The sequence below is a fragment of the Plodia interpunctella genome, chromosome 7 (genome assembly GCF_027563975.2).
Source record: "Plodia interpunctella isolate USDA-ARS_2022_Savannah chromosome 7, ilPloInte3.2, whole genome shotgun sequence".
Lineage (NCBI taxonomy): Eukaryota > Metazoa > Arthropoda > Insecta > Lepidoptera > Pyralidae > Plodia > Plodia interpunctella.
The window spans coordinates 10968508-10987790 of NC_071300.1; the positions used below are offsets into that span (position 1 = coordinate 10968508).

General features: G+C 36.6%; 1 protein-coding gene and 1 long non-coding RNA gene across 4 annotated transcripts in view; one reads left to right on the forward strand and one right to left on the reverse strand.

Annotated features, from left to right (window-relative positions):
- Positions 1-14901, forward strand: part of LOC135309745 (uncharacterized) — a 97575-nt gene extending 82674 nt beyond the window's left edge. The window contains exons 2-3 of the long non-coding RNA XR_010369929.1: positions 14212-14312; positions 14802-14901. This is a non-coding gene — a long non-coding RNA (uncharacterized LOC135309745). The remainder of the gene's footprint in view (positions 1-14211; positions 14313-14801) is intronic.
- Positions 1-19283, reverse strand: part of LOC128671190 (uncharacterized) — a 476937-nt gene that overhangs the window by 376462 nt on the left and 81192 nt on the right. The window lies entirely within an intron of this gene.

The window sequence follows — 19283 nt, forward strand, 5'->3', positions numbered from 1 at the left end:
AAAGCGCGGCGTAATTGTATACTGTATAGTAGCTCATATTGTATAACAGCTATTCATGTCTCGCCACTAAAGTCACAAGCCAGTGTATCGCAATGTGAACGATCATTAACTGACCACGTGTTAAGACCACGGTGCACAATGAAGGAAATAATTCTCGGACCTTCAGACCTGGCGCTTGGACTCGTCTTAGACGAGGGTGGACCAAATTGTTTGTTAATTTAATTCAACAGTAAGGTACAATGTGGCTCTTGTTTTCAGATTGTACACTGTGGTTTTGGGTATCTAAATTTAAATTCTATAATAATTATTCCTCCCTCTCTTTCACCCTCGCGTTTCCTATTTTATTAGTGACCGTGATTCCTCGAAGACCGGATCATAGGAAAAATAGGTTATATAAATTTCGAACTTTGGCTTTGATTTTACAATCAACCGCCTGCCGGACGACAACCATAGTTGCTGCCTATTAGCTTTCAGGGCTTTTAACTCGTAGTCGTACGACATCTATGTGTAGATACCTATATGTATTGGTCCAATTCTAAAGCCATCATTCTAGAACCACACGCCTCAAATAAAACAGGTGTTCTAATTTCTGCCTATTTAATCTGTTTAATCAAGCAGAATTAATAAAAAATCAAGTGTTTTTACGGTTACCGCACTGTTACCCAGGTTATCCATCTTTCTTAAAAACTAAAAAAAATGTAAAATTTTATAACTTTTATAATTATTAAAAATAAAATGAAATCAAATAAGATGAGAGAGTCCAATGGCATGAAACAAAAATAAAATCTTATTACAATTTTACAAAAATAAATTATAATTTCTGCCATACGTTGGAGCCCAAACAATGTCACGCCTGCGAAAATTGCGAAGATCGTCGCCCTAACGTAAGCGTTTTTAAAAAAGAGTAGACACACGAAATATGTTTATAAGAAGCAACGTGCTTTGATTTATAACGATCCGCGGATATAACACGGCGTATGCGGCGGCGGACAAGGAATGAGCGGACGCGGGAGTTGCAAAAAAATTATAATAATATTTCAGTTAAAATATTGCACAGATTAAAATGTATTGGATTAACTGATTGGTATTGTAAAGAGAACTGAGACATCGCAATAGAAAAAGTAAGGTAGAGTTAATCACTTTGAGCATCTCAGTATTATTTATTTTTTTATCCTAAAAGTTGACTGATATTATATGATATTGAGTGTATCAGCAGACTTTAGTACGTATTTTGTACCATATTGTTATTTTAGAAAATATGATACAAAATACATACTAAACCGTTGTTATTTTAGAAATATGTATTCTATGCTCCAAAAATAAACACATGACTCTAATTTGTAGTTTCGCTTATGCCTTGGCCTCCGCACCTCTGGTTTGGAGTCACAAAACTGCAAGATTTATCCCCGGCCGGCTCAAACTCATTAGGCGGGAACTCGCGGGATCTCCGCAATCTGCTTTGTTCTTCTAAACTCTAAATAAAGTAGATCAAACGCCTCACGCCCTGAATAAACTATGACGTAGACGTTTTTATTGTGAGGTGAATATAGATCCATGTGTTTAGGGGAAATTGTTTCAGAAGTTATGTTGTTACCAATGCCTATTTTGGTACACATGCAACGCCGACTTTGAGGCCTATATAGGGTCATTTGTCACAGTGGGTGCACTGTCTCTTTCACCTTATAAACCGGAACACCACAACGATTTTTTTGTTTTCCTAAATCCATGCAAACAATGCAAATATTCAATTTACTTTGCTCACGTGTGAAGATCGCCTTTAATTTACAAGCACTCCGGATTCGAACCCTAACCATTAATTACCTTTTAAAAGAAGCCCCTGTTAACCTTTTCTGGTCGGGTTGGGGTCCAAAGAGCCATAACTCAGGGTTTGCATCTATCTTACCTTTTATTTATGGCCGAGTGCAGCGGACGGCGGATTCGAACCCGGTACCTTCGAGGAATTAAGAAACGCTTAGCAAAGGGTGATGTCATATGCATTCGCGGTGGAAACTAATGGGTAGGTAATGACCTCAGTGGTGATTAATGTGATTTTTGAAATCTCATTGTTTTGTGGTGTAGATTTCCACTTAGAAAATAGTTTTATGATATACCTTAAAATATCATATTTTATTCTCCTACTTTGATAAAAATTTGAAGATATTGCACATACCTATCATCAGATTTTAATCAAAATAATAATTGTCATAAAATAGGGTTTAGGAATTGGAAATCTTTTCGTTACTTTCCGGGACATACATAGCTGTTCCCATTGACCACGTATATAACCATAATCGATTCAGTAAGATAAATTACCCCAATATTTTAATGATATAGACGATTAAAAAGCATACAGATTTCAAAAAAGTTACGCCGCGATCTACGGATGAAAAATTACAGAATACAACATCCCACTCACATAATATTTACGAGCTTATTCATATCTTTAAAAACGACATCGTTAACGTACCGAGCGTTGTATTTAAGGAGTTTTCTCATGAACATCGCCACATAAAAATGCAAAGCTGTAGGCGTCTAAAGGCAACAATAGTCGAGTAATATTCGCAAGAAAAACGCAATCCGCAAGTGTTATTATTTTTTTATTTTTAACTTTCTTTTATTAAGAGGACCACTAATATGCAAATACGCGACGTTACTTCTTACTCTGCCATTAAACATTATTTGTTGGTGAAATTAAAACACGAGCGAAGCATGGCGCAGACAATTGTCATGCAAATCGGGACACCGCGAGCCAAGAGGGGCGAAAATTGACGCGCGAAATTATAATATACTTTTTTATTTGGAGTTAAGTGTTGTGGTAGAGGCCGGTGTTCCTTGGATCAGTAAGATGTAGCGCTAAGTATAACGAAATATTTACGACACGGAAGATTATTAGGTACTGACAAATGGAATTCACTCAACTTTTATTTATATTCAAGCCTGGCATCACTTCACTTAGGCACAAGTCGTAGGCACTGGCACAGTGTCAATTAGGACATGCGCTTCGAAAGACTACACCGAACACTTTTAAGTACTTATATAAAAATGACGTATTTATATAGCAGATAAAAGATACTCAACAAAGATTTCTATGAAGTTAAGAATACAAAAGGCATATCCGTGAAAAAATCGCGTATGGATATGGAGTGGCGTCTTGAAAATAAACTTTTTTTATATTTGGAGTTAAGTGTTCTGGCAATAAAGGGCACGGGGAATGACTCGGACGGGGGGCGCGGAGTGTGCGGGAGCGGTGAGAAATGACGTTATTATTTATGTTAATTCTAAACGGTAAATGACGACTAACGTGTTCGCGGCACCTTTTTACTTATGGCTTTTAGGGTTGGCGAAGAAAATTTAGTAACAGTGGCTTGCGGCATGGATGCTTTATGAAAGTATATCCTATATACTGTTTGGTTTATCGGTGTTTGATGTAATTGCTAAAATGTAAGATAAAGTAAATTCTATTTATGTAACATAGAAAACTATTCATTATGGAATTCTAACTACTAATAAAACCTATAGCTTATAGGTCGGTCGCATCTAGTTTTTATTTTATTTTATAGTTATCTTACCTAAAGTATATCAAAATAAACCATAATGATGACTCGCAAATACTACACCACAATAGGACTTAACAGGTCACAGACATAGAGTAAGCTCCACCTCACCTCACAACCCTAGAACTATCCAGCAAGTCACCGCGCTGATTGTGCCACTTTACATAATGTCTATTTTAGTACCCGGGCATTTTTCACAACGCCCTAATGAGTCGTGTCGTTGCTTCTGATGGTGGAAGGTGCTCCAGATTGATGGTGATGGTAAGTGAACGCGATCGTCTTCCACTTTCAGTTTAACAGCACTTTAGATGCGATGGGCTGTGGTGGATGAAAGACAGGGCGCTTGGCTAAGGGGGCATCAATGTGATTTCTTTATTGATTAGTTTTAAAGTTTTGTTCAGTATTTGTTTTTTATTCTAGACAGATTGGATACTCTCGATCAATGCACCCTGGCATAAAAGTTTCTAAAGCACTTAGTAGCATCTGGCATCATAATGAACAAAATTGTGTATGTGAAACACGAGTATCTGGCACTCAGTTACACCTTCTAGATAGATTTGGATCCTGTTTACATAATGTTAGTTGATATTTTAAAAATCTACGCTTCCTGTTAGTAGTATATTGATCTAAATGTAAATTTTCCACACTTTGTAAGAAATAAAACACGTGAAACTATCTTACTACCCGGATAGCAGCTGATGATAGGCACCTCTTCAGTATTAGCACGTAGAGGCTCCGGGATGTTATTAGTGGGTCCAAGTCCCACATATCGCTTCGCTGCCCGTCGCTTACGGGAAACGACGAATGCGACAATAAGGCAATTTAACCTCGATAAACAAAACGTCTAGATGGTCTAGACGGATGAGCTAAGACTAGCTACGTCATTCGCCAGGACCTGGATGATAAAGACCAAAGCCAATCTTATGGAGAGAAAGTGGAGAGGTTTTTACATAGCTTCTTAAAATAGATATAAAAATCCCGACTTTAGCCCACGCTTAGCAATTTTCCCAGGGCATTTGCCACATAAGATCCACCGCTCCGTGCCCTCCCGCCCCGGTGTAACGACTACATTTAGTTCCCCGATTGTGACGTTAACAAATAACCAATTGTAATGTAAAATCTCAGCTACGAGTAAGTGGAAGATTTTGTACTTTTCAGCAGCAGGAGAGACATATTTCTAAAGCTTTATCACCTTCAAGTAGCTTTAAGAAAAACATTTGTATTTTATACTGTTTACGACAAACAAAATTCTATCTATACCCATTAAGCTAAAGATGATACTGGAACCACCACAGATAAGAACTTTTTGATGCAAGGTACTAGAAGCGCGTTGATGTGTCTTTCCTATGCAGCGTGCCCGCAATCAATTCCAGTTAGGCTCAGCCGCGAGCGGAGCCGCGTGAGACGGCATGCAAACGTCTTATTTTGACTGCCGGAGATATATCGCAGGCTTGACACCTTCTTTAATTTTGAGGCTCAATATTTTACAACACGTCTCAAATCATAGATCTAAAACGTCTTTGTAGCCTGTCTTTGTAGAAATATCTGCTAATTTAAGAGTAGTAATATAAGTAGTAGAGCAGTCTGTATAGATGAACCTGTGATATTGCTTTAGAGGGAAAAAACTCTAGAATATCTTTTGTAAACGTATAATTATGGCTTAATTTGACACAGATAATATTGTCTCTTCAAACTGGTCTAGGTAGATATTGCATCACTTGAAGCTGAGAAGGTGCCGACAACGCCTTTGATCTAAATGACCTCGACCTTTCAACCAGTGAGATCGTTAAAAACATGTTTACCTTTAAACTAGTGAGCAATTAAACCCAGCCCTCTCAGCATCCGCTGTGGACAAGGTGGGCTCTTTCTTCCGCCGCCAAAGCCGCGATTACAAGGGAGCATTTTCATTTACTAAATATCACTAAAATACAATTCCATACTAATATTTTAAATGCGAGATTCTGTCTGCCACGCTTTCTCGGCCAAAACCGTTGAGCCGATTCTTGATGAAATTTGAAACAAATATAGTTAATGACCCAAAGGATATAAATAAACTACCGCGGGCAGAATTGCGAGCAACACTGCGAAGTGGAGAATAAAGTTTAAGAAACCAGATCCTGAGATGGAAAAGTCAGATATTGAATATATTACATACTTTCAAAAATTTCAAAATCAATGTAAAATGTTGAATTGTAAATTTCAACATTATACATTTGAACAGAAATAAAACATATTTTAAGACAATGAAGCGCATGTGAAGTGTTCCCATCCTCAGGAGACCGGTGGTAATAAACCAACAGTAAACATCGCCGGTTGGGAACACCTGTTCTGATGTTTACAGCACAGGAAGGGCGCTGAGGGACCGACATGTTGCACTACATATTGTGCCTAAGTAAAAGATCCAAAAAAAAAATTATTGGCGTTGAGATAGAGGTTACGGAATCACCCAAAGGACTCATAAAGAGTTAGATAAGAGAAACAAAAGAATCTTACATCATAAGACTATACTTATTGTCTCCTACCATAAGAGTATCCGTTCTTGCAATACAAATAATCATAATATTATATTAATTTATGTAATTCAGGTATATACCAATAGGTGAGAAACTTTATCCATACATTGTATTGTGTATCTAATATAAGTTTTTCAGTATAATTTGTTTTAGTGTGGATATATAAAGTAATTCACACCAATGCCATGTTTGTCCCGTTTTACGACATCATTCTTGATTATGCATTCGCACGCGTACGGATTAAATAAAACGTAATGTCTCTCCGCTCTATGTTGACATTTATTTGATTTAATTTTCCTTATCATTTGATAATACTATATTATAATAATTATTGTCATATATTGTGATTTGATCCCCACTCCTGTAGCTGTATTATAAAACTTTAGATGTCAGTTACATTTTGTACTAGGTTACATTTTGTATAGCTGACCCGCCCGTGACGTCCAAATCTAAAAAACGATTGAGATCGAGTATCAAATTCTATAAACATTGCCAGTTTAATTTATATATTAAAAAAATAATGAATTTTTTTTTTAAATTTAATTTATACATATTAGTGACAATCTTCTCACTAATATAAATTTTAAGTTTCAGTTCAGAAATTCTCCAAATGCATTGACACTTCGCGACCCTTTCTCCAAATATGTACCTCTTCGAAACTTATTTATTTGTCCGGATACCATCCCGCAGGGCCACGGTTTTCAAGAATGTGAACTTTTTCGAGTTGTGCCCTTCATAAATATTTATCCGCGACCTCTACGGTGGCGACACTGTCCTAACAGAATAGACGATTTAAGTATATTATTTAAAAACATGTTACTTGTCGGTGAATAAAATTGGAAAACATGTCTGTTTGAGTGAGTGCCTTCTTCTTCCTCTAATGGACTAATAGTGAGTACCTGTGTCATCTCTTTTGAAGCCCCAGCTGCGTTTTGCCATTTGGGCGATTAAAAATTAAATTTTGGGCACTGAGCTCACAACCGATAAATTGGTCAACACCAATGTAAACATCTGACCCATCCAAAGAAAAACGAAATGAAACACATCTCACAAACAAAATAATCAGGCCCATAAAAAAGAATAGAACAAGGTTAATTGCCATATACTGTTAATCATACGTTGTCTATCTAATATAAAGTCAATATACGTCACCTTGACTGTGTATTTGTAGGAACCCGGGCCCGGCCGGTGCAACCCCGCCAATGTTTGGTCTGCGCATATGGCGCGAAAAACTCTACCTCTGGTTTGGTTACATTATTTTAGGAAAAGCAAACAGCATGTTTTTAGTGAGTTCTTGGGAATATCCCGTGTTCGAAGTAAATATGTGGATGGGTTGAAATTATCATATTCGGCCACGACCGGTTAGAGAATAGTAATTATTGTGTTTTAGGGTTAGACATTGTAATGTTTTTCTTGAACAGAATTTTAAACTTTAACTTATTTCAATATCTCTTTATAATATATTATAAATACTATTATTATAAAGAGGTAAGCGTTTGTGAGTTTGTATGTTTGAGGCGGGTAATCAACGAAACTACCGAACCGAATTCAAAAATTCTTTCACCATTAGAAATGTACATTTTCAAAGATTGCTATAGGCTATATTTTATCTCAAAATTCCCACGGGAGCGAAGCCCCGGCGACATCAAGTTAATTCTATTTTATAGGTATTTGTTAACATATTGGTTTCTCTAAATAGGTTTACCTAAACCACATCCACGAAGAAGACAAAAACATTGCAAAGTCCAATTAGTCATTCTAATTAATTAAACAGAACTTATGGTAAATCCCCATTAATTTAAAACATTAATTTAAAAATGAATTAGTCAATCAATATCAATACATATAATAAACAGTAGAAAAACATTTTCTGTACATTGAATAAATATATATAAAAACAACTGTTGGCGATAGAGTCATAGTAAAGTAACAGAGTAAGAATTTAAAACAACTGTCTGTCTGTATGTCAAACTGTTTGTACACCGCTAATCTTCGGAACTACTTGACTTTTAATGAATTTCTTTTAGCTATTAATCATATAGGTTATAAATTATTTTGAAAATTGGAACACCAGATGGAGAACAATGATGGTAAAGCAAAACTATAGGAAATATAGAAATAACGACTTAACAAAAAATTTTCAGTTTGATGAGCATTTCCTGTTGATATATAAAATCGAAGATGTGGGACACCTGAAGAAGAGTCATAATGGTCCAGCTAGACTATAGGAAATTCAGGTTTTCAGTCTGATGAGCATCTTCCGTAATTGTTGCGATTTGTCTGTTCAAATAATTTCTCTAATAATTTTGACTCCTTACCAAAAATTGTTCGGCCACGCGAATGAAGTCGTTACTGTACCCCGTAAGAGATGAAAAGGTATACCGTATCTGTATATTTTTATCCAGAGACAGTACGGTCATCTCTTCAAATATGCAAACTGTACGCGGGCTCACCCCGAGTTTGAAACAATACCGACGACGCAGAAAAAGCGGAGTTATTCCTACACAGCTGCAGCCGGGGACTGCTGCATTATGCATGGACGGGGACAGCAGGTAATGGAAGTCCTAGACAATTGATAGATAATATTGGCTCTAACAAAGCACTATAAAATTCAACAGTTTTACCTATTAAATAGATCGATGTCTTAGTGTGGGCTGCACCGTCCACTTCGACGTTAACTTTCAACGTGCGCAGAAAACGCAAACTACTCCATTTTGTCTAAACGTCAGCGGCGTAAAATCAACGTTAAATTTGACGGCGAAACTTATCCTAATTTCATAGATTTAAAAAGATTCAAACAGTTAACGATTGATATGTTTGTTCACATCAACTGATCAAAAACCATCATATTTTGTGGAATAAAACAGGATTCCTGTCTTATTTGAATTGAAATATAATCACTACCACTTCCACATTAGATTCTTTCTTTGTACATGTACAAATGACAGTGAACTCGTATCAACATCCTTAAGGTTTAAATGTGATTAAACTTTAATTGAACAATATAGGTGCACTATAAAACAATAACATTAAAAAATAAGTCTGTAACACTAGTGTCATAGTTGTAGGTGACTAATTAACAGATTTATTATTTAAGAGTGGAAATCTCACTAATTGTAAATGTAAGCACTGATAATAACACAAACATGCAATGAAATAAAGCATTTGAAGATGTAGACCTATATCGAAAGAAATGTATAACAGAAAGTTCCCAAGTACAATTCATTCAAATTACTGAACCCTTATGAGAATTCCAAGAGAGGACATTCCATTATTCATAGGAAGGTACAGGTTAATAGAAATGGCGTAATGTTATGTGGGAAGGTCGGATTGTTTCGGATGTTTTGTTACGAGACGAATTCTAATGAGAAATGTTCAACTTTAGGGGTTCAGGAGAAAGCCATGCATGAATTAGCAAGCGGTGTTAGATGTCCAGGAAAATGATGAAGATTCGTGCTGAGTTTGATCTATTAGAAACAGCTTCACATAGTTTGAACTAGTAGGTACTATAGAAATCTGAAAAGACGGAAGAAAATCGGAAGGTGATCACGCTGAATATTTTTTGAAAAATCTAAAATTATTGAGTCAAAAATTTATTCTTATATTCAGTACAGATTTTTTATAAATTTTCCAGTGTAAAAAAACAACGCAATAGTTTCAATACAAGCGCTGACTCACTGTACTCAAACTTATGAGTTATTTTTAAACTGGATGATGACTAGGACACCAAAATAGGCTGCAATCAACAAATAATTCGATCTATGTAACCAAGAACAGGGCTGCCTTACAATAAATTTAAAGAAAATGTATAAAGTTTTGTAAAGATTCTGTAAGCTAATAAAAAAATTATATGTTGTAAAAAAGTTTTCTTTATATTGGGCGAAGATATTTCTTGTTTATAATATAGTGTAGAATAAATTTATATGGGTATTACTAACCAGTCGTCTGATACTTTTCCGCAATTAAATTACCTAAATCAAATATCTCTTCTATCATAAAGCTCTGGTCTAACTCTTGCTCTTTATTATATTCATCATGACCCACTGCTGGGTATAGGCATATAACTTGTATTAATAAAAGTATTGATATCCCCCTTTTGTATGTTTAATATTTGTATTTTGTGCAAAGTTAAAATAAATAAATAAATAGATGTCCTGGAGCCGATAGCCCTGCCGGACAGAGTGCGGCGCGACGGCGTCGATCGCATCTCTCACGTTCGCCATTCTTCATCCTGCCATATTTATTTACATAGCATATTTTCGGCATCCACTGGACGGAGATGGCGCCTACTCGATATGTTTGTATGGCAGGGATAAATCAACATTCGACAGGCTTATTTCTTATTCAACCTACACTGTTCCTGTCTCAACGAACGACGAAGTATCTGAAAACGCTTTCCTAATTAATTTACGTTGGAATTTGATTGTTTGAATTTATAACTGGCAAAAAATATTTACATAATACACTTAAGGAAATTATGCTTCATTATTAATTAAAACGATCATATTTTGTATTTAAACATAAACAATACTTACACAACTGCAAAAAGTTATTGATTATGAAAAACTTAGAGTAACGGTACTTGGTAAAATACTAAGCCTCAATTATGTCATTAAACTTGTAACGAGTAACGAATCATTTTCGTATATATGTTACGGCATATAATTATATCCCTAGGGACCTAACTATATTACGGCTTTATCTATCTATCTACATATATTTAATGATTAGGTAAGTGTAAGCATATTGTAGATTAAACACGGGAATAAAACAAAGAAGTTGGCCCGCCATCCGCAGCAACTCGCGAAGTTAGGGCGCGCACGAGTTACTCCCAATTAAAATTATTTCGTCCTGTCTGCGCCCAGGCTAACTCCACAGCTGTCTAAACTGGAATCACTTTACGGAGCAAGGGGTTTTAAAGTAACCAAGGCAGTTGATAGTAAGAATGAGAAAGTTGTGAATTGTAGGTATAGTCAGTACATGACTTCACGTAACAAAATTTTTAAAACAGTGCGTACAGAATTCTAGAAATGGAATTGTTGAATTCCAGTTTCTGCAGTAATGAGTGGACTTATTAGACTTTGGTTGCTTTACATTTAGCTACATATAATTGAAACTTTAAGATCAGCTGCCAGAATAAATAATAACCAAAAAAAGCTAACTAATAATATGTAATATCATCGATCCTGATAAAACATCTTTGTAGATAACAACATTAGAACTTGACAATGTCTGTGAAGAGAAAGAAGTCTGATCTGAACTCCTAACTGCCAAAACGCCATCGGCCGAAACTATCCTTACTCAGGACTTCCTGGGCCCGGGGCCCGCGGCGGAATGGCCACAGGAAATGCGTCGCAGAGAGGAAAACAAGCCGGGCATTCACAGTGCGATGCGATAAATGCTTAGAGATCATTTATATGCTTTAAAAGTTTAATGATAGATCTAAAATAAGCCATAGATTTAACTATTTGAAATGAAAAGAAGGATCATTCACTTATGATTATCAACTACAATTTCAGTCTTAGTATTAGAATATATAGAATAGGATACCCTTTTCAACCGAGTGTGAAAATCAAGTATTTTTTATTAATATTTTTAATGGGGGATCTGTGATCAACTATCATCAAATCTCACAGGTATGGCTGTATGTCTGGCAATTGACATTTAATTTACCATTTTTCAAAGTATCCGCAACTTCAACTCCAATTATAACATAGATACAGGACAACAACACAGAGTGAATCTAAAGGTCCTTACAAGATGTGAACCTAAATAAAAAGTATTGTCTTGCATGGCCACATGCGGAGTGGTGTTTGGTGTGGTGTGTTGTAATTAGAGCGAGCAGGTCAAAGCGGCGGAAGTGGACCGGGACGGCCGCGCGGACAGAACGTCTTGTCGGAAACTGGGCCCTGGCCACTTACTGCGCGCTGCCCTGTTCTGTTCTCTATGTGAGGGATTTAGAATTTTGTTTACAGAATGCTTATGGCAACTTATTTAACAAGATTTTATCTGACTTCCTCACCTCAACATCACGGTTACTTCCGCAGCCGTTAAGCGCAGAAGCCCAGGGTCCGCTTGCTTAATTTTTATTCTAAAACACCCCACTAAATGTGGGGACATTAATAATCACTCTGCATTACTACAAGTACGAAATTGGCACACAGTCTCCATATTAGGATTAAAAACTTATTTACACTGAAAGCAAATATGAAATTGGCGTTTGGTATAGGAGGAACCAAAAGTCGAATATTTTTTTATATAATATATTTATTCAAATTAATAATTCATATTAATCAAAGTAAGAACCATTATTATCTATGCACTTTTGCCATCTCATAGGTAGTTCATTGATCCTTTTACTAAAAAAACCATTTGGACGGGAAGCAATAAAACCTTTGTAGGCGGTTTGGACCAACTATCGGAGTTGAATTTTTTCCCTTGGAAGAAGTTATCCAAATTTCGAAAAAAATCTGAATTGAAAAAAAATCTGTTGGAATCAAGGTCCGGGGAGTACGGTGGATGTCTAAGACATTCCAATTGAAGCTCCTCTAGTTTGGTAGCCGACTGTTGTGCAGTCTAGCGTTGTCGTGAAGCAGCAGTGGTGTGGAGCGATTGACCAGCCTCGGTTGTTTAGCAGCTAGCTTTTCCATCATAGTTTGCAATTGCTGACAATAGACGTCTGCCATAATCGTCTGGCCAGATTTAAGAAAACTGTAATGAACGACACCGGTACTAGTCCACCAAACGCTTACAAGTAACTTTTTTTGAGTCAATTTTCGCTTGGGGCCGGTTTTGGCTGGCTGGCCAGGGTCCAGCTATTGCGATGAGCGTTTCCGATTATCGTAGAGAATCCACTTTTCATCACAGGTAATGATTTGATTTAAAACCCCTTCATTATTGTGCCGGTTAAGTAATGTAACGTAGCAGTCGATACGCGTTTGCCGGTTTGCTTCACTCAATTCGCACACGTTCACTTCATTCGTTACACCACCATTCAAGTTTCTTAATCTTCCCAATTTGCTTCATATGGATTCAAATAGTTTTATCACTAACACCGAAGCCTGAAGCTAACTCGGACGTGGTTTGCGATGGATCCGCTTCCACAATAGCCTTCAATTCTTCATTATAAACTAGGATCTCCGGCCGTCCACGGGGTTTGTTCTGCAGGTCGAAATTTCCAGAACGAAAACGTTGGAAACAAAACTGTGTTTTCTTTTGCGACACGACCGCCATACACATCATTAACCCTTCGAGCCGTTTCCGCGTACTCGTAAATAATGCGATATTTCAAGTTTTCCATTTTGTAAACTGAGTGACGCAAACAGAAAAATCAGAAGAAAAAAACAAATGAATGACGGTTAACGAAACACAAATACATCTGTAAATAGCTGTATAAATTTGAATTGGAATTCCTAACCAAAGAGAAGAAATTTGTGATTAAAGTGGCCAGTACAACAAATCGCCAATTTCATGTGTAAGGACCTAATATAATGGAACTAAAACTATACATATTTCTTTAAAATGCTAATTGGTAGATTAACAAAGTAAAGACAGGCAAAACATTTTTCGCAATGAGATATAATATTTTTGTGTCCTCAAGATTTTCTCTACAGTCAGTCCAAAACTCATTGCGGAGTCAAGTGCCGGTGAGACAGCTCGGTCCAGCCAATTAGCCTGTGAATTAGCCAGTTGAAGCACCTTTGATGTAGCTTTGCTTGCCCACGCGTGGACAAGGGCTTCACCTGAGGGCCGCTAATTAGAAGTTTTGTTTTTATTCGAACCAACCAGAAGTTCAGAGGTCGATAGGAAATAAAAATATTTCTATTTTTGTGCTTTGATTTTTCCATTACATAGTCCCATGTGGATTTACGTACACATTGAATTTTTGACAATTACGTATATCTATGTGAATAGCGGCGAGGTGTGTATGGATAAAAAATTTTGATAAACAGTTGGCAACAATAGCATGTCCAGAGAGTATTGCCGAGTAACCTGCCGTAAAATCACATTTCTCTGAAATCGGAATCTTTAAAATTTTAAAGTATATTTTTAGGCTGACCTGGGGTTTCGGAACGTCTCGACCGGGAGCACGAGAGAATAAGAGACAAAGCTATATAAATAATAATGGATCATTTTGTTCACAGGATGTGGCTGGCTTCGCTCACCGTCCATCCACTTTCCAATTCTCAACGACTCGCAACAGCCTGAAACTTCATACTTACCTTTCAAGAGGAACTATACTGAGGTATGCCCGAGAGCAAAATATTATTTACCACTCACATTTATTTGTGCAGACATATCTTTAGTTTCACCTGTTCCAGTGTTTGATTGTCTGTAGTCAAATTTTAAAGTCGTCACTGCAGTTTCCATGACGATGTATTATTATGAGCATATTATTATCAGCTCCTGACTAGGTTTACTGCAAAGACTTGACTTTTTTTTCACGCGAGATCTCTGACGACATTAAAAAACTTATTGGCAAAAATTTCGTAAAAAACTTGTTAGTGTTATGTTTATGTGTTAGTGTTTATGCGACTATGGGTTTGTTGCTCCAGTCAACCTTGACGTTAACTTTATCCAGCTTAAAACACAAAGTACGATATTTTGTCTAAACGACGGCGGCATGCAGATTAAAGTTAACGTCAAAGTTGACTGATGCAACTCACACTATGCAACTACACTATGGCTCGAATTTCATTTAGAAATAAATTCAAAATGTCAATCAATTTCACAGAGAAACTACTTCTTACATTCGTGGCGCGAAAGCAACTACAACGAGAAACTTCAACAGACTAGAATCAAAAAACATTGTGAGGTTAGCTTTATTCTTAAATATATTATAATATATGTAATAAATGTGTTTTATTTACATAAAATTCCTATTGTAATCAATACATAGTTCATTAAATACTTATAGCACCGTTCTTATTTCCCATATGTGGATACAAAATACACTATATCATCCAGGAATAATGCACCTTCCTGCTGCTGGTGAAAGTTTTGAATTCGGTTGAGTGGCTTACAGATATCTTTATAATATTAGCGTAGAAGTTTAATCAAGTGTGGATAATTATTTTAATGTCTATTTTATATATCTGGATACAATATGCACACACACTAGAGCAAATTACAATTAAATTTCCTTAAGTCCCAACTGTACCGCAGTTTACCGCCAGATTATCAAGTCCCAACAGTCGCGCAACACTCGCGACCGTAAAGTTGACAGCGGCACGTAAGAGGCCGGCCAAGTTATGGCCTATTAAGAAATTGTTCTCACTCGGACCTAGGGGGTGTGATAGGGGGAAGAGGGGGTGGCTATTTGCCTAAAGTTTCCAGTACCGTGTGTGCGCGCCCTTAAGGGGATTTCTGAATTATATACAGGGTGTAACTTTAAGATTTATTGCGGATTGAGAGTATCAAATTTGGACCTACTACGTGTTGTTTACGAGGATCAACTTTTAAGTCTGGTTGGGAAGTCCAAATCAAGTTTTGAAGTTTGGACTTGAGACCAAATTTCGAATGAAATTATGAGATGAATTATTTAATAGTAATTTCATGATAGAATCAGTAAGTGCAAAGATTTACGTAAACCTGTATTCAGTATATTATGTTTGAAGACTTTAACTATAGTATAGTTAAAGTCACTTCGTATACGAGTAGCTACCTAATAAACGGTATCGCTTTCATTAGCTTTTTATCATATATTTACTGTTTGGTAAGATCAATGGATCTTAACATATAAATAATAACATATTATATTAAAGTTAATTTAGCAAATGTGCTAAAAGAAGTGAAATATTATATTTTTAAAACATAATTTTCTATCACTCTGTACACTCTTTGTACAGGACTTAAAGTGGCGACCCAAAGTCAGGGGTCGGCAATTGTATGAGGTGTTTAAAGTCGCGGCGTCTTAGGTAAACGGAGTGGACACCCCCACTGCCCGGTGGGGTCGGGGGGTAATGCTTACCGACAGTAATCGACAAATCCCGGGCAAACATTAACATTTGTCCGGTTTAATATAAGCAACTGGCGAGGTTGGTGTTGGTTACTGTTGAATTGTGTGTAAAATGTATTTTTCTTCCAATCCAGAAGAAGCCCGGTAATTCGCTGACCAGCTTTTCGTAATATACACCCGTAATTTTGTTAAGAAATATAAAACTAAAAATATTGTAATTATTTTCTTCATAGCCGTATTCCTCATTGCTGAGGTGAGTGGTCATTACGTGAAATGATACGCAATCACTTTCTCGGCACTTTAATACTAAACTAATAATATAATTAACAGGAGTGGATTGCCATTGCCTTCTCCATTATGTGTTTAAAGGATGGTTGATAAATCAACCAGTGTGCAGGTTTCCTGACGATGTTTTCCTTCACCGAAAGCAAGTAGTGGTCGATGAAAACTACTGTACATGAGTCAGATTGGTATACAAACTCATGTGGCACGAGTAGGATTCTAACCTGGCACCTTTCGATCCACAGGTGTTCCTTTTAAACCACTACACCACCATTGCTTCAAGAGATATTTATAGTACTTATAGATAGATATACTAAAGTAATGATTCATTAAAAAAGGATAGGTTATATGTATCGATCGCCGACTTAACATGAAGTTTGACTCACGCGTCTCGTCTTTTTTGTTGACTGACTTTTTATCACATATTGCTTACTAGGTATAACTAAATGAAAAGAAGCAACTGAGAATACTCAACACTAATGTCTAATTGAATATTATAGGTACGGTTAAACTAATCACTTAAACAAAGTCTCAAGTTTAACCGTAGTCATCAACTCAATTCATCGAACATGCAAGTTTCCGTACCTTCTCAGACGCTGTATAACTCGATTACTGCTCGATACATCGTACTAATGCCTGAATCGATGCTGTTTGCGAGCGATCGGATTAGTACGCAAATAGAGGGGAGTTGCGAACTCTAAGGAAACTGTGACTTTGTTTGCCCTTTGACCGGTGCACGCACTAGCTACGATATACGAGACCTAACTACTACAAAATGTACGTCGTTTCTAGGAAATATTTTTTTAAATAAAATTCTAATTCTTTTGATGATAAGTTCATGATTGATTTCAAATCTCGAATCTCCTAAGTTAGATTCGAGATTTGAAATTAATTAAGGTGCAATGCACCGAATTCGGCATACATTGCTGGTTTTTCAATGAGGTAAATAAAAACACTCCTACAAACTACACAATGTTCGTAAATTCGCGTCGGAATCTGAGTTCAACGATAGTGTAGAGCCGGCATAAGGAATAGCAAAATATTTGTCTGCCTTTAGAATTATACATGACAAATTCTCGTTTGTTGTTTTATTTTTTAAATGAAGTAACATAGTTAGTAAATATATTTATAATTAACGCAGCGTGTAAATGTACAGTGCGTACTAGCTGAAGACAGAATGAGCATCGGCAAGTTTAAGTAACACGTCTATTTCCGGCGCACACTCCGCGGTCTCTACTTCGAATCTTATTTGAGGAGATACGAAGCGGATCAGATGGGACATACGACAGACATTTTTGTTGCCACAGAACATTGTCATCCAAATTTGCAACCGCCAATAGTATTGTCTATTTATTTGTCAAACTTTATCGCACAACTTAAAAAGTTAACAATAATGCCATATGGCATTAATATCTATAGTCTAACAATTACTAAAATGTTCTATTCGACAACTAGAATGTTAGAAATCTAAATATTGCCACGAAGATTACACTTTGAGTAGTTCCGTCGCTGTAGTTGCTTATTGTAATGCCACATCTACAACTTCGTCGCTCGTGGTCTGTTGTACCCACACGGTTGGACACGGGTTAACTCAGCAACTATTGGGACAATTCTGTTCAATTAAACTTCGCCTGGTTTTCTTAGCGGCCTCCATCTCGGTCTAATTCCGGATCCATTGGAAATACATCGCAGTTACATTTAGTGACAAGTTTCTTAAGTTCGGAACAGAATGTCGGTTAGGAATGAATTCTATAAATAGTTCTAGCATTTAAATCCAGTGCTGTTGCTGGTTGACTCGTTAGAGAACGCATAAAAGCTTATCAAAAGCTAATAATATCGATAGATAGATATTCTATCCATCACGGTTTCAGCCTCTTTCCGTTCACTGCTGAGGCTTCATAGGGCTCTATTTTTGTATGCCGTTCTTATATATCGCGCTGCAATTCAGGTTACGTCGTACACTCACCTCGCTGCATGTTATTTTCTGTTATCAGCAAATAATACGTGCTTTGTTTTGTTTAGTGATTTGTACTGCAACTTTAAATATAATTCCAAATTTTAAATAAAATACTTTTACAAATATTAATAATGATGTATGTAAGCAGATACAAAATTTGTGCCATCATAGGAGATATTTAAATACATTTTAACTATTACACTTTAACACGATCATTTTCCAACAAGCCAGGAGTAATCCAATCAATGAGGAGGAAATCCCCTACAATCAAACTAAGCAAAACTTAATACACGTCCAAAGGCGAAACTTGAGCCAACGAGCGGTATTCCTCAGCGGTCAGTATATTGTTGCGAACAATATCTTAGCAGTGTTGCAGGTTACTTTGGGGGAAACGGGGGGTGGGGTAGGGGGGGGTGTATCTAGAATTTAATTAATCCCAATGAATGGCCGGTTATGCACGGGTGGACGGTCATAGGAGCTACCTTGGGGTGCAAGCAACGTTTCTTCAGATATAATTAATTTTACACATCATGATTTTTTAACCTATAGAAGGAGTAGAGTTATGTCTGTTCATGGTCTAGAAGCAACCGAAGGACTGAACCAATTTGATCTAGTTGTTTTTTATATTATGGTTTCTCAGCCGTTATCAGAAAACGGTGTGCCTCCATGATGGCACGACTGCGTGGCGGCTCCAACATTATCCTGAAAGTATTTGTTGACCGATAGGATACCCTTTTGGTTCAGCGGTGGTTGCGGCCTCATGCTGTGTAATATATTTTTGTTTGTTTTTACTAACACTAGTGTAAGTTAATATTGTTACTAACATCATATGGACTCTGCCTGAAATAAAGAATTTAAATTGTATTGAATTATATGTAATCTAAAGTGTTCTTAGCTGTATTTGGAAATCGTGCGTTCTGCCGTGGAAATCGTCAGCTCTTTTCCAGCGGATGATTTATTAAATTTTTAATTTTATTATTATAATTATCTTGATGAACTCAAAATCTACTGCACAGATT